Source organism: Pelodiscus sinensis, chromosome 19 (genome assembly GCF_049634645.1).
Source record: "Pelodiscus sinensis isolate JC-2024 chromosome 19, ASM4963464v1, whole genome shotgun sequence".
In the NCBI taxonomy this organism is placed as follows: Eukaryota; Metazoa; Chordata; order Testudines; family Trionychidae; genus Pelodiscus; species Pelodiscus sinensis.
This window is the reverse complement of record NC_134729.1, coordinates 24,368,015-24,381,902: the sequence shown is the minus strand read 5'-3', so window position 1 is coordinate 24,381,902 and position 13,888 is coordinate 24,368,015.

The window sequence follows — 13,888 nt, the reverse complement described above, 5'->3', positions numbered from 1 at the left end:
TGTGTACAGATGTGATCTCCTCACCTCAAAAGAAATATTTTGGCCTTGGAAAGGGTTCAGAAAAGGGCAACTAAAATTATTAGGGGTTTGGAACGGGTCCCATATGAAGAAAGGTTAAAGCGACTGGGACTTTTCAGTTTAGAAAAGAGGAGACTGAGGGGGGATATGATAGAGGTCTATAAAATCATGAGTGGTGTGGAGAGGGTGGATAAAGAAAAGTTATTTATTAGTTCCCATAATAGAAGATCTAGAGGACACCAAATGAAATTAATGGGTAGCAGGTTTAAAACTAATGAAAGAAAGTTCTTCTTCACACAGCGTGTAGTCAACCTGTGGAACTCCTTGCCACAGGAGGCTGTGAAGGTTTAGGACTATAACAGAGTTTAAAGAGAAGCTAGATAATTTCATGGAGGTTAGGTCCATAAAAGGCTATTAGCCAGGGGATAGAAATGGTGTCCCTGGCCTCTGTTTGTCAGAGGCTGGAGAAGGATGGCAGGAGACAAATCACTTGATCATTGTCTTCGGTCCACCCTCTCTGGGGCACCTGGTGTTGGCCACTGTCGGCAGACAGGCTACTGGGCTAGATGGACCTTTGGTCTGACCCAGTACAACCGTTCTTATGTTCTGATGTCATTAATGAAGATGTACAAAATCGTCCCTAGAACTGATTCTTGGGGCACTCCAGTAGAAACCGACGGCCAACCTGACATTGAGCCTTTGATCACTACCTCTTGGCCCAACAGTCTAGCCAGCTTTCTATCCATCTGACAGTCCATTTATCCAATCCACACTTCCTTAACTTGCTGGTAAGATATTGTGGGAGACCGTATCAAAAGCTTTGCTAAAGTCAAGGTATATCGCATTCACTGACTTCCCCATGTCCACAGAGCCAGTTACCTCCCCATTGGGCTCCTCTCCCCAACCATCAGGGCTCTTCTCCCCAGCTCCACTGCCCCACTAGTCCCGTTGGGTGTGGACTCTGCTGCTCCACTATCTCCACCTTCCCACCCTCTCTGGCTTCCCTGCCCCACCAGCTGCAGGCTTTGGTGCCCTGCGGGTTCTGCTGCCTTATAGGATCCACCAGCTGGCTCTGCTTCAAACCCCCAGCAACCTCTGCTGCTGGGGCTTTCTAGTCCCGCAACATCCGTGGTCCTTCTGGACCACGGATGTTGCCAGACCAGAGAGTTCCAGACCACAGAAGTTCAACATGTATTTAATGTGAGTAAGGGTGTAGAACCTAATCTAGTAGTCCTTATTGGATTTCACATTCTAATAATTCAAATGACCTCAGTGCATTTACTCCTGATTTATCGTAGTGCAGTGCCTCTGCATCCCGACAGCTGATTAGCCCCTTCAGACAAATAAACCTCCTCAAATAGAGTAACTTCACATGTGTAAGTCCCTTGGACTTAGATGGTACAAATGGCTTTCATGATTAGAGGCCATATCATACCACACTTAAGTCAGGTAGCAACAAATAATCCCATTCTTGCCAATAATGGGATCAGTATCTGGCCCAAAATGCTGGCAGAATTGGACCTGAAGTGAAGTCAGAATCAGACCCAGTCAGCATGAGCCCTGAACCAGTTAATCAAACTATAAACCAGCAGTGTCCTAACTATCTCCATGCATTAAACATGTTTAACTGTTGTATTATTGTTATTGTTTCTACTCTTCTAAAAACTCATTGGAATGATTCCCACAATGCATTGGTGCTTGCTTGGAGATATTTAAATGAGCAAGAAGACTTTTGTTTTCTTCTTTTTGCCAAGAATCTTTTTAAACCTGATTTGTAACAAAGGCTGAATTCTGCGCTGGTGCTCAGCTGTTTAAATAGCTGTCACTCCATTGATATCAGTGGTGGTGGATGCTGATTTTCACCGCTGAGGATTTAGGCCAAGAAGAAGAGAGAAACAAACCAAAAAATGACCACAGCTTATTAGATACAGACCATCTGACCAGGAAAGCGGTTCCTCTGGGTGACAGGTTATTTGCTAAAAATTGATTCTTTTAAAATGGCAATCCTGTTCATTTGGGATATTAATGTCTGGAGCACACGGCTTGGTGACCCAGTGCTGCCCTTGAAAGAGCCTCTTTTAAAGTGACGGCATGATTGAAAACTTTCTGATTATCTGCTCTGCCTTTCTAAGCCTGTGCAGGCAACCTGTGAATTAAAGCATTTCCTTGCGGAAATCATAATAATTTAATTTTTTAAATATAAAGCCCAGGGTGACAGTTCTTGATTGTGAATCCTACAATACACCAGCATGGAAGATAGTCTGTATTTATTACATTACAGTGAATGTAGTGCTGGGGGAAAGAGGTGTTTGAGTATCATGACGACGAGACAGTGATGATAGCTAGATTAGATTATGGTAATAGAAAGAAGGAAAAAGAAAAGATAGGTACGTGTGAGGTGACAGCTCAGAAATCCAAAGTATCCTGCTGGAGCACAGAATTCGATTTTCTCCCTTTGGAAAGCTCCTTCTGGAGCGGAGCACACTGGGAGAAGAGCAGCTTGGGGAAGGCTGTGGAATTGGCTGCCATCCTTGAAGCCAAGAACTTGGAAGGGTTCCAAGGAAAGGTGAGCGGGGAGGTGAGACAATCCACAGGGCCATGGCATAAGAAGTAAGAAGCACAGAAGGAGTTAAACTCTTATGATTCAAGGGGTAAGTAAGGTGACAATTAACCGGGGTTAAGGAGTAGCTTCTTCTAGGTTCATTAAACTGCCCATTGCTGTGGTTCTTGCATTTTCCTCTTGGCAGATGGTGCTGGCCATTGGTGGAGACAGGGTGCAGGAATAGACAATCCTTAGACAGTTGTGTCATGTCCTATGGTCTACTATTGCTAAGCCTGCAGGGCCATTGCTGAAGAAGTACCTGTTTTGTTGTGTCGCAGTAAATTGTCACTTTCCAAGCTTGTGACTCCAGAAGCACGGAGACCACTGAGGCTACGTCTAGAACTGCATCCCTCTGTCGACACAGGGATGCAAATCAAGCACGTTGAAATCGCTAATGAAGCCAGGATTTAAATATCCCGTGCCTCATTAGCATAAACATGGCTGCCGGTTTTTTTTAAATGGAGTTTTTTTGAAAAAACCCCGGCAGCCTAGACACAGATCTGTTGAAAATAAATCCTTTTTCGACAGCTCCTGTATTCCTCAAAAAATGAAGTTTACAGGATCTGTCGAAAAAGGCTTTATTTTCGACAGATCCACGACTAGACTGCCTTTTTTTTTTTCAAAAAAACTCTGTTTAAAAAAAAAGTGGTGGCCCTGTTTATGCTAATGAGGCATGGAATATTTAAATCCCTGCTTCATTAGCAATTTCGACATGCCTAATCTACATCTCTCTGTCTAGACACACCCTGAGAGTGAAATTGGCTCTACTGCCTTAGCTAAGAGCTAGCTGGCTTTCTACCTCATGTGGTAGAGACTGATGTTCCAACGGCTGTGGGTTCAGTCCCACATACTGAGGACCCGGATCCAATGGCTTTACAACAGTATCACTCTTGGCCAAGAGTCATTCCCTTGTCTATCTGGAAGCTGGTACGGCTGTCCTATTTTTCTAGGGAGGGATAAGAAATATTCTTCTGGGTAGATCTTCAGCCAATTATCAAGACTGGATGTTTTTCAAAAAAGATCTGCTCTTGTCAGATGAGACAATCAAAATGGTCCCTTCTGGCCTTGGAATCTATGCATCTCATCAAATGAAAAGCTTTCATCATCATCACGTATACACCTCAAAAGCACTGATACAGTAACCTCGTGTATGATGGTTTGTGTCTCTTCCCAGCCTCTGTAACTCACCTGTTGCATTGACCGATGTTATCTTTTTCTCTTTTTTTCGCCACAGCAGGAGGTTTAAGAAGGCAATTGCTGGCCCTCTTCTCTGTCTGTCTGTTCTGTGCGAATAGCTGTTTCTCCTAGGGATAAGGTTGAAGATAATTATTTTAAGTGGCAATTAAGCACCAGGTGGTTGCTGAGAGCTGCAGCTTTCTCCATCTCATATGGAGAAACAGCTTGAGACATGGTTTCCCTTCCTTCCCCGAAGCTGGGAGATTTCTCCTTCTTTGTTTGGTGCCTGGCATTGTGATTGCTTTACAGCTCCTCCAGAGCAACCCAAAATGATTGGCTCGGCAGGGGGAAATGGAAGACTGGAAGAGATTCCACAGAGTAGCCGAGGCCCTTTGGAAATGGACCGATTTTTGCAGCAAATAGAATTCTGTAATAATAATGGTTTGTTCTCCCTTCGCAAACATGGGGCCCAGTTCTGCTTTCAGTTAACACCCACTATTGGCTGGTTCTGGCTCTGGTCAGAGGTGGTGTGGCAGGCTCAATGGACTGCTGTTCTCATCCCATGAGACAATTCTTGTGACCCCGGTGAAGCTGCACAGGTGTAACGAAGCGATAACTGCCTCCTTGTTAATTAGCAGCCCTGTAGGTATCGTTAGTTACCAAGTGGGAAGTAGCTGAGTTGTAGTGACTTGCCCAAAGACACACAGCAGGTCAATGGCAGAACTGGGCCCAGAACCCAGGTTATGTGGCTTGCATACCCTTGCTCCAGGCCTTAGACCACGGGTGGCAAGATACGGCCTGTGGACTGGATTCATCCTGACAAAGCCACCAGATCTGGCTCACAGGCTGCCCCGCAGGCACAGAGCAGCCAGCCACTTCACTGGGAACTGGCCAATAGGAGCTGAGAGATTTTGCTGGGAGATAGGGGCAGTGTGCGAAGCCTCCCCTTCTGCCCTGGTTCCCAGAGCAGAGAGCCACAGGGAGCAGCCAGCCACTTTGAGCAGTCTGAGACTGCAGCAGGCAGTGAGCCTGCCTCTGGGTCATGCAGGGCTGCTGGCTGGGAGCTGCCTAGGTAAATGCCTCCCAGGCAGAACCTGCCTGTGGTACTCCAGCTCCTTCCTCCCCACAACTTCCTGCCACTGGTCACCACCCAAACCCTCTGCACCACTCCCTCCCAGATCCTGTATTCCCTCCTGCATCCACACCCCTTCCTGGACCCTGCACCCGAAGCCCCTGCTCTAGGTCACAAACTCCTCCTTCACCCAAACTCCCTCTCAAATCCCACACCCTCTCCTGCACCCCAGAACCTTACCCAAAGCTCCCTTGTGCAGCCAAGCTCTGTCCCTGACTCCGCACCTCCTCCATTGAAAAGTCTGGCACTGGATCACTTACTGAAATCTTAGAGTGGCCCACATCAAAAATTATTGCCCACCCCTCTCCTAGACCATAGTGCCACGTAACTCAGAATTCCATTGTGAGACAGTGCAGGCATGGCTATGAATTTGAGTGGGGAGGGGGGAAGGCTGAAGCTATGGCTGTGCCATGCCTATTCAAAGGCAACAACAATGCCCTGTAGCATCTGCTACTATTTAGGAAGGGGAAGGGGAAATATTTATTCAGCAAAACTCTTGCAAATATTTAGAGTGTTTTGTGTCTCTCTGTACTCTACAGAGTCTTTCCTGAGCACTGTGGGAAGATGGAAGAGAGACCTGTTCATCGGGACTTCACAGTGCCATTCTCAGCTCTGCCACTGGTTTGCTGTGTTACCTTGGGCAATCCACTTAGCTCATCATCAACTGATGAGGTTTAGACCAGTGGTCCCCATCTTGGTGCCCGCAGGCGCCATGGCACCCGCCGGGCCATTTCTGTGCACCCGCCGAGTGATCGGGGCCAGCCCCACCCCTGGGCACGTGGCGCATGGGCGGTGCTGGCTCCTGGGCACTCAGCGTATGGGCAGCCCTGCCCCCAGGCGTGCAGCACTTGGGCAGCCCCGCCCCCGGGCATGTGGTGTATGGGTGCTGCCAGCTCCTGGGTGCGCAGCACAGGAACAGCGCCGGCCCCAGGCATGCAGCACATGGGCTGTTCTGACCCCGGGCGTGTGGCGTATGGGCGGTCCCACCCCCGGGCACGTGGCACAGGAGCGGCGCCATCCCCGGGCCTGTGGCATGCGCCCGCGGGTGCACAGGAGCAGCACTGGCCCCGGGAGTGCAGCGCATGGGTGGCGCCGGCACCGCCCCCAGGTGCATGAGTGGCCACGCCCCCAGGTGCCCGGCGCGTGAGTGGCCCTGCCCTTGGGCACCCGGCAGCCCCAAAAGGTTGGGGACCACTGGCTTAGCCCAATGGTACCACACAGCCACACTGGCGCACTGTCTAGCCAGGTTGCAGCCACCGGTGTGACAATAGGAGAAAGGGCAAATATTGGTTCACTGCATTTTGTATAAGGCTCTGCAAAGCCCAGCACCTTTTCCTGGCTTACCATTAATTTAGAAACAGCCTTTCTGTGTCTCCGCTGGAAAAGGGAATGGAAGTGACCAGCTCAGAGGACCTTTCAAACAGGCTCGTTATAAATGGCATTGAATAACTGGGTGTTACCTGTTCCCTCTGGTTGTAATGATTTATATCCCCTGAATTATGCACCACTGGTAAGAGTAATTTCCTCTGATTTGCACAAGGGGTGGAATTACAGCTCTCTTTGTTTGGCATGTTAACGGAATCAGAAGTAATATCGTGCCCTGCATGGCTTATCTTTGCCAGACAGGAGCTATTGACTTTTCCGGTTCTGCTTTTCTTACCCTCCCTGCCTTAATGAAAATAATTTGATTTTGGGCTGTACTGGGAATAGGAAACATCCCTGATCCAGCATCAGTCAGACCTCAGTGCTCCTTGTCTCTGGAATGTCGGCACAGAGACTGCAACATAAGAATGGAACTAGAGCAGGAGTCCTGGGTTTTATTCCTGCCCTGCCACTGACTTGTGTGGTCTTGGGCTGCCTTTCTCTAGACCTCAGTTACCTTCTCTTTAAAATGGGTCCAGCCAGCATGGAAGTCCATTAGCCAACTGGCTGGAGAGACCAGTAAGAGATCTGTGCCTGCGATGGGGCCTAGCAGTGGTCTCTAGTCTGCAGAAGGAGATATCTGCTCTGTGCTTGTGCCATTGCACCCCGATCTGCTCCTGGGTGTCTCTGTGGAGCTATAGAAACACTGGTGAGGAGCCTGGGGAATGCGCCAGCACAGCCTTGCAAGGGTCCCTAGGGTTGGCCGCTGTCGGCAGACAGGCTACTGGGCTAGATGGACCTTTGGTCTGACCCAGGACGGCCATTGTAAGCTCAGGGCTCAGGGTCGGGGGTCTCAGTGGACCCCCTTGATTCTCTTGCACACCTGCTCCTGGGTGGCCAGGCTGGCAGCTCTCCTGCCCAAGCTGGCCACTTTCCTGTGCCTACTGCGGAGATCATGGACAAGGTCCACGATGTCTGCACTAGCCCAGGAGGGTGCCTGCCTCTTGCGGTCCCGGGCAAGCTCCTGGGAGCCGCCAGCCTGGTCCCGGGAAGAGGGGGAGGGCTGGGGGGATCGGCAGGGTGGCTCGATCCGTGCCAGGTGCAGGGTCTGCTGGCTGGGTGCTGGCAGGCTTGCACCTGGCACAGGCACCGTAGCCAGCCCGTGCCCCTTTAAAGGGTCCGGGGCCGGGAGGGGGGCAGACGAGTTTCCCTGGTGTTGGCCAGAGTGGGGCTACACACCCCTTAATTCGAACTAGCTAGTTTGAACTAGGCTTAATCCTCGTGGAATGGGGATTACCTAGTTCGAACTAAGCGCTCCATTAGTTTGAATTAAATTCGAACTAGCGGAGCGCTAGTGTAGCGCCTATCAAAGTTAGTTCGAACTAACTTTGTAGTGTAGACATACCCTGGGGGAGGAATTAAGCTGCCGCTCTGCTGCATGACATTGTTATGATGTCCCCTCAGCCTCCTGGACATCCCTCCTTTCCTTCCTTCCTGCCCTCCCCTCACGTTGGGCCCAGCATAGGCTAGTGGATGAAGAGGGGTAAGCTGCAGCGGCCGTCTCTCCTGCTGATGTTTTATGTTCATACCATCCAGCATTTTGAAATACTATTTGCATGAGGGATGTGCTACATAATAAAGCTGCATTGTACTAGATGCTATCCCCAGGGACAAAGACCCTGACACAAGCTCTTTCAAGAGATTCAGGCTAATGGATAATTTTATGACCAATAATAGCTTTTGCAGATAAGGGCAATCAAATCTCCTGTTTCCGGGTAGAAGCTGATCATCCGTGCTTTAGTGTGCATGTGGATGCATGCCTTTGTGCCTGCATATGTGTGTCCGTGTATGTGTATGAGTGTGCAAGGAGCGGCACACACGTATATGCATGTGCACACACATATATATCTCTTCATATGCATTAATATGCAGAGGTGTGTACCTGAATGCACCCGAGGCATACATCTGTGCATGTGCATTCGTGTGCATGCTTGTGTATTTGCACATGCAGGCATGTGTGAATGTGGGGAGGGAGTTCATTTTCCTTTGAAGACTCAGGAATTGGCAGCTTATGGAGGCAGGATGGATTTGATGAACCAAATGTGCCGAACACCGTGTTGCAATGCTCTTCCTTTGTGATGTCTGCTCCAACTTATGTTGAATTACAGCCACTAATGTTGGGCTTTGCCTCCTGTTGCGTGATGTTATGTTGTGCTAGATTTTCTACATATTGCGTTGTTTGTCTTCCTTTCCTCCCCCCTCCTTCTCTGGGCTGTTTGTTTTCGCTTCATGTGTGGCATCAAAAGACCGTTTGAACAACAACTATCCCATCTGAATGAAAGGGACCGTTGCCTTTGGAAGATTGAACGGACGCCTGCAGCAGAACAGATACTAAATTATGAATTAGCTGGTGTTTCTTTTTCTCACCCTAATTAAAATGTAGTGGCCATGAAGCAATAATGAAAGGCTGAACACACACTCATTATTTTTATGACTAGACCCAAGTGGACCAGAACTCTAAATGGCTCTGCTTGGAGTCCCATCTCCCTCTATAAAGACTGTAATAAATATCAGCTGCATTGATTTTCTTTCCCTGTGAATCCGCTGCTATTTGTTCTGGTCTAAGTGCACTGTGTTTTCCTCCGAGGTTTCCTTTTGCTCTGACTGTTCTATTATCTTTTTGCTTTCCCTGTTGTTGTTAATCTATGTTGAGTGTATAATTGAGATCCTTAGCGGGAGATTAGTAGAAACCCCCTTGGGAAGACATCTGACCTACACGGGGAAGCTAATACATGAATACCTAGCCCAAGCCATTGAGGCTAACTACCCCATTTACCTGGATGGTGCTGTTGCCTTCATCAAGAGCCACTCAGAGCCACAGAGCTGAGCACCATCTCTGTCATTAGCGCCAGGTATGTGTTTTTAACCCCGGCTTGACTTCTGTCTTCATTTCACGTTGGGTTGATCTTCATTGGGTCAGGGTCACTTCTCATCCACACCTGGCTAGCTGGAGAGGGGAGGATTGCAGGGTGGTGGGGGTGTGACAGAGGGGCCCGAGTTGATTGTGCATAATCGATTCTTTGGTGGGCTGATGGCTGTGGTTTTCCAGTGTAGTCACAGGATGACTACAATGGGACCCTTTTGGCCTTAGGGTCCATGGGGGAGATTGTCAAAGACATTTTCTCAATGCTTTTCTGTGGGCAGTAGGGCTCCAATCATCCAAGATATCTGGCTGCCCATTTCCCATTGGTGTCAATGGGAGTTAGGTGCACAGGAGCTTTTGAAAATCCCAGTAGGCACCTGTCTGGCCTTGAAGTGCCTTGTCACACAGAGAATCGAGGGCCGAGTGAAAGCTCTGTCTTCTGAGTCACCAGTGATTGCCTTAACTGCAAACCCGGCTTCCCTCCTCTGCTTTGGTTCAGACCGCAGGTCCCAGCTGGGATCCAGCTCACAAGTGGATCCCCCTTGGATTTGGTTCTTTTTCTGCCACGGTCAGTGGGCAGTTCTCAGCCTAGGGCCCGTCATCAAGTGAGTGTTCGTACAGAAACTACCAAAGCACCCACCTCATCTCATGGATCTCTGACTCCTCTCCCTTCTCTCGCCCGACCTCATGCCATGTCTATATTTCAGACGATAAGTCTTTGAGGCCAGAAGCATGCCTCCCTTTCTGGCATTACCTCTGGGGTGGCCCCATTTTGCTTTCATGATTATCAAGCTCTCATGTAGTACTTTTCATGAATAGCTCTCACGGAACTTGACAAAGGAGGTCACTTTATTGATGGGGAAACTGAGGCACAGGGCACTTGCCTAAGGTCACTCAGCAGAGCAGAGAGTAGAATCCAGGTCTTCCAAGACCCTGACTATTACTCCACCCACTAAGCCAAATTGCCTCTGTTGCGTAGCCCAACCCAGTCCAGGAAAGTCATTCCATTAACTGTAATGGGCTTTGAGACAGTCTCTGATCGCTACTGTGCTGAGTATAGTTATTCCCTGCTAACACCATCGGGAGTCAAAGGCCCAGAGCCGGTTACAAGGTCAAGTTCTAGGGGTTCATTCAGCTTTGAAATAGCTGGAGCTAAGCTGGCGTAACACCGGAGCGAGGCAAGAGTGAATCAGGCCCATTGTTTTCCAGGGACCATTAAAGCGTTTTTGTGTGTGTGTGTTTTTTAATATGTGACAGCTGGGGCACTGGAATTGGGAAAGTGTCCAGAGGGCTCCTCCCCAGTGAAGAGCTGAGGGGTATGAAACTGGCAGCAAAGAGTAAAGAGGTTTGGGAGTTACAGGTGCCCTGAAGGGCAGCACAGGAATTCTGGCTGCCCCATGTCATACTTGGAAGGCAGCATAGGCCTTACACTGCATGTATCACTGGATGTGTCTATTTTGCCTCCTTTATTAACAGACAGAATCTGGAAATCCTTATTCTGAGCGTTTCAACTCCCAGCCTCCCTTGCCTGTCTCCTGCCTGCAGTGATGTATGGCAAATATGCAGAATTAATTATTGACTGCTCACTCTACTGATTCCTGAATCTCAACAGATAAAGAGTTTTTAGTGTTTTCTTAATGTTACTTTGTAGTTTATTAGAGGCCTAGGAGGCATGAGGGGAAGCTAGCGACATGACTCAGAAATGCATGTTCTCAGCACTTGGGCAATGCGCTGCCTTTTCAATCTCATTTGTAACCGGACTATTAAAAATAAATTATCAAAGCAGAGTGGCAGAGGCAAAGCAGGAGGAGAAAAAAATGTCCCGTCTGGCTTCTCAAGATGCAAGCGGCGTCGTGCACACTGGGCTTCGGAAGACACAGCTCCTCAAAAACATGCAGCCGGGCAATGCTTCCTGTCACCCAGGCGGCACCTTCCTATCAGTGGGGAGGCAGTGTTGGGGGGCTCACTTCCTCTGCCCCCCTCACTCCCCGGATCTGTGCAGTGCCCGTGCAGCAGCATTGTGCTAAGAGGTGCTATATTGCTGGAGGTGCTATGTAAATTGTAGTCCTGAGCAGGCCGGCTCGTTAATGATCATTACTAGCATTCCCCATCCCGTTGGGAAGATAGAGGTACGCTGAGATTGGCCTGGTGCAGGGGGCAAAAGCCACCTGGCTGCCATCTCACCCATGAAGGACCTCACCTGCACGGCAGCACCCAGCTCCCTGTCCCCCCAGGCAGTACAACTCCCTCCAGCTCCCTACCCCTGGGTACGTCTAAACTACATGCCTCTGTCCGCAGAGGCATGTAGATTTGTTTGTTTAGCAAAGGCAAATGAAGCTGCGATTTAAATGATCGCGGCTTCATTTACATTTACATGGCTGTCGACATCAAAGCCCTTTGTCGGCAGCCCCGGTAAACCTCATTCCACGAGGAATAACGGGGCTGCCGACAAAGGGCTTTGATGTCGACAGGGGGAACGTCCAGACTAGCGCGCGAGCCGACAAACAGCTGATCAGCTGTTTGTCGGCTCAGCGCGGCAGCCATGTAAATGTAAATGAAGCCGCGATCATTTAAATCGCGGCTTCATTTGCCTTTGCTGATCTGTCTAATCTACATGCCTCTTCCGACAGAGGCATGTAGTCTAGACACAGCCCCTGAGTGCACAGCTCCTCCCAGTCACCATCACCCTCCCAACAGGCAGATCTCAGCCCCCAGCCACACCTTGTCCTACAGGCTGGGGGCAATGTTGGCTCAAGTTTGCCCAAGCCACAAGGGACAGGAGAGCCGCACAGCCCTCCCCTCCAAGGCTGATCCCGCTTGGGGCAGAGCTCCAAACCCCAGTACCAGTGTCTGTAACAGTGTCTGGGCTGCCATGGCCATGTCCCCCCGTTCCTCCCCCACCTCGCGTGCCATGCACTCCACCCGGCGGAGAGTGCTGGGGACCCCTGGAGTCCGTCATCCAGGTGCCAGCAGGCTGTTACAATAAACAAACCCTGTTACAGACACTGGGGCTGGGGTTTGGAGCTCTGCCCCAGTGGGATCAGCCTGGGGGGGCGGGGAGGAGGGCTTCATCTCTTTAAGATAGTTTCACAAAAAATACTGAACACAGCAGGCAAAAAATTGGTTGAGCAAAAAATAAAAGTTCCCAACGTTGTTGAGCAAAAAAAATACCAGCAACTCTCACCCGCGTGTGTGTGAGAGAGGAGTGAGTAGTGTTCGAGTCACTGCTGCTAGGCAGATTTCGCCCCCCGCACCCAGAAGCTTCTGGAACTAGGGTCTTTTCCGACAGGGTCTGGCTCTGTGGCTGGGGTCGAACCTCCATGAGCCAGCAGGCTGGGCAGCCGCTTTGCTAAGGGCCCGGTGCCCTGTGTCAGCTGGGAGAGGCTGAGCCAGCAGCCGAACTGTTCACATCTTACTTTGGGGTTTTCTTTTCTTTCTTTATGTTCGTTGTAACGGTGAGGACAATGGCTGTGGGTTATAAAATGGTTCTGTTATGTTGTAAAATTAGATTTGTTTCTTCATCATAAGATTTTATGAAAGTCATTTATATTCATTTCTTTAGGTACTTGAATGTAGGGAGGCTGATACTGAGCAATCCTGGCTGAAACCTGGGCCTCCAGTTACTTTCTATGGGAGTTGAGGGTCTGTCTCAATTTTAGACACTGAAGTTTAGCCCACTCAAAGGTTGCACCAGCAGAGCTCCCCTCTCCATCAGGGCCACCTCTTGCTCTGCACACAGGTCCCCCGTTAGTTGCTGCAAGCAGCTACACACCTCTGCTGGAACTGGTAACTCATCTCCCTACTTGTAACTGTAGGACTTAAACCCACAACCTGGAGGCTAACACAATATCCATTAGGCCACTGGAGGAGCTACCTAATGCTTAAACTTTTCAAATCTTCCAATGTAGTCTCAAATGTTTGCTGAAAGATCTATATCTTGTGTATTTATTTGGGCACCATTATAATTTGCATCACCCCCTCTTTGTGCAAGGGGGCCAGCAGTCTCACCGGCACCAGAGAGAATCTGGTGGCTCTAATTCTGGCCTATAGCAGGGTGGCCACTCTCCATGCGCTTCATGATTTTTCTGAATGGCCCTCCCTCTGCTCTGTCTTTTCAGGGGCCCTTGGGAGGGGTGTCATCTCTCTCAGAATGAGGGACAGCTCTCCCTCACAATGGGGTCAGTAGCCCAAAGCGGTTCTCAGTGTCTCACGTACAAGGTCCATGATAATAGCCCCTTGGTTCAAGGCCTCCATGGAGGGCTTATTCCACTGCATAGGCCTAGCTTTCTGGCTCAGGCTGCCTGCCCCTCCTGTAGCATTTATATCTGTGCCTCCGATTCCTCTCAAGCGAGTCTCCTTTTGCAGTCGGGGCTGGCTTAGCCCCAGGATCTCCAGCGTGTTACACGGTCCCTTTGAAATATTGCAGAGATGTCAGCCCTCAAATCAGCTCTGACAGGAACCCCAGAAGAACCTGTTGCCTGCTGGTTAAACTTGCCCCATGCTCCTTTCCCTCAGCATGGCTGTTGCGTCCAACAGAGGAAGAACGGTGTTGAAGTAGTAGTCTGGATTCAATCCAGGATTTGGCCATCTGATTCCTATTATTTTTACTGGGAACTGTGCTCCTAAGACCTGCTAGGTGGTTTTTGCCTTAGTTTCTCTTGGGCCTCAGTTTCCC